At 44.3% G+C, this 2884-nt stretch overlaps 1 long non-coding RNA gene across 1 annotated transcript in view; it reads right to left on the minus strand.

The window, feature by feature from the left end:
- Nucleotides 1-1017: 1017 nt before the first annotated feature.
- Nucleotides 1018-2884, minus strand: part of LOC113476778 — an 18417-nt gene continuing 16550 nt past the window's right edge. The window contains exon 3 of the long non-coding RNA XR_003397782.1: nucleotides 1018-1605. This is a non-coding gene — a long non-coding RNA (uncharacterized LOC113476778). The remainder of the gene's footprint in view (nucleotides 1606-2884) is intronic.

Raw genomic sequence — 2884 nt, forward strand, 5'->3', positions numbered from 1 at the left:
TTCAGGTTTTTCATTACAGGAGCCAGAATATGTAGGTTTTGTGGTGGTGGTTTTTTGTTTTTGGGGTTTTTTTTGGTTTTTTTTGGGGGGGGGGGTGTTAGTATGATATTGCTAAAAATATTGTAAGAGAGAAGCACTCAAACCAGTGAACCATTGTTGATATTTCTGAGTTTCAGATTGGAGTCCAGGAAATACTAATGATTTCTGTCTGATCTTGTCTCACTCTGTTGAAATAGATGTCATTATGGCACATAATAACAAAATTTAAATTGCCTTAAAAATGTAATAACAAATATTTTAGAAGCAATAAAAATAACCCTCTCAAAACACACTACATGCACTTGACAATGAGACATAGGGATTTTACTATATGTTTAAATAGAATCCCTCATTCATTTTTTCAGAACCTGCAAATACAGTCAAGATTTTTCAAAACTAGAAACTGTAACAAATAACATACATTCCAAAATAGTGCTGATTAGCAACAAATACAAAACATCTCAATGCATTTTAAAAAACCTATATCCATTTAAAGCATAATATGACTGGTGAGCAGTGACTTGATTGAAATGATTTGATATAGATAATATTTCTCACTTGTAAATCTTTCTCATAAAAATAGACATTTTGTTAGTTTTGACATACCATAGAACCATAGAATGGTTTGGGTTGGAAGGGACTTTACACATCACCTAGTTCCAACCACCCTGCCATGGACAGGGACACCTTCCACAACATCAGTTTGACCAAAGGCCCATCCAACCTGCCCTTGAACTCTTCCAGTGAGGGAGTAGCTACAATCTGTCTGGGAAACCTGTGCCAATGTCTCATGATCCTCACAGGAAATAATTTCTTCCTTAAGTCTAGTATAAATCTATCCTCTTTCAGTTTAAAACTGTACCCCTTATCCTACAATTACATTCCCTGATGCAGAGTCCCTCCCCATCTTTCCTGTAGCCCCCTTTAAGTACTGGAAGGCTGCCATAAAGTTTCTCCAGAGCCTTCTCTTCTCCAGGCTGAACAACCCCAACTCTCTCAGCCTGTCCTCCTAAGGGAGGTGCTTCAGCCTCCTGATCATTCTCATGGTCTTCCTCTGGATCCACTTGAACAGGTCCACATCTTTATGTTGGGGACCCCAGAGCTGGATACAGTACTCCTGATGAGGTCTCACAAGAGCAGAGTAGAGGGAGAGATTCCTCACAATCAACCTAGTGGCCACATTTCTCTTGATGGGGCCCAGGATACGGTTGGCTTTCTCATCTGTGAGCGCACGTTGCCAGCTCATAGTTGGTTTTCCATCCTCTAATATCCCAAGTCTTCTACAGGGCTACTCTCAATTCACTCTTCACCCAGCCTGCGTTTGTGCTTGTGACTGCCCTGACCCATGTGCAGGACCTTGCACTTGGCCTTGTTGAATTTCATGAAGTTTGCATGGGCCCACCTCTCAAGTCTGTCCAGGTCCCTCTGGATAGTATTCTTACCCTCCAGTGTGTCAAGTGCACCACACACCTTGATGTCATTTGTAAACTTGCTAAGAGTGCTTATTGTGGCTTGAGCTTAGCTGGAATCTAATCACCATGGAGCCAGTTACTCACATTTTTTCCTCTTGGCAAAATAGGGGAGAGATAGAAAGGAAAAACTCATAGGTTGAATAAAAAAAAGTTTAGTGATAGTAACAAAACCACAGTAATAATAGGAAGTCCAAACAGGTAATACACAATGCAGTTGCTCACCACCTGATGACTAGTAGACAGCCCGTTCCCTGGCAGAGATACTGAGAGATTGAAAAATCCTGTGCGCTGACCAGAAGCCAAAATGAAAGAACCCATCTTCTTTATATTTCAAGCATAAAGTCACATGATATGGAATATTCCAATGTCTAATGCAGGTCCGGCAATCCAGCTGTTTTCCCTCCCAGCTCAAGGAAAGTTAATTCTACCCTGGCTGAAATCCATGTCATACGCTCCAGGTATGGTCTCTCTCAGCTCAAGAAAATTATCCCAGCCAAAAACAGGACAGTGTACTCAATTCTCTGGAACTCCTCTTTGAGAACAGGGAAGGGCTGGTGGATGATGTGGCAATTGGAGGACGATTAGGGCACAGCAATCATGAAATAATAGAGTTCTCTATTCTTAGAGAGACCAAGAGAGGCAGCAGCAGAACTGACATCCTGGACTTCCAAAGAGCTGACTTTGAATTGTTTGGACACCTGCTTAACAGGATCCCTTCGGAGATGGTCCTGAGGAGTATAGGGGTCCAGGAAGGCTGGGCACTCTTTAAGAAGTGTTAATGGCACAGGAGCAGGCGGTCCCCAGGTGCTGTAAGAGAAGCCAATGCCAGAGAAGGCCACTCTGACTAAACAGGGAGCTTTAGCTGGAACTCAGGGAGAAAAGGAGAGTTTACAGCCTTTAGAAGATGGGGCCAGTGACTCATGGTGATTGCAAAGATGTTGTGAGGCTATGCAGGGTGGAAATCAGGAGGTCTAAAGCCCAGCTAGAAATTAATCTGGCTTCAGCAGTCAAGGATAACAAGAAATGTTTCAATAAGTACATCAACAGCAAAAGAAAGACCAGAGAGAGCCTCCATCCCCTGCTAGACACAGAAGGAAACATGGCAATGAGTGATGACACAAAAAAGGGTGGGAGTGTTGATCTGCTCGAGGGTAGGGAGGCTCTGCAGAGAGACCCGGACAGGCTGGAGCCATGGGCTGAGGCCAACTGGAGGAGTTTCCATAAGGCCAAATGCCGGGGGCTGCCCTTGGGCCACAACAACCCCCAGCAGCGCTACAGGCTTGGGGAGGAGTGGCTGGAGAGCTGCCAGTCAGAGAGGGACCTGGGGGGGTTGATTGACAGCCGGCTGAACAGGAGCCAGCAGTGTGCCCAGG

This window comes from Athene cunicularia (genome assembly GCF_003259725.1).
Source record: "Athene cunicularia isolate RWA chromosome 2 unlocalized genomic scaffold, athCun1 chr2_part1, whole genome shotgun sequence".
In the NCBI taxonomy this organism is placed as follows: Eukaryota; Metazoa; Chordata; class Aves; order Strigiformes; family Strigidae; genus Athene; species Athene cunicularia.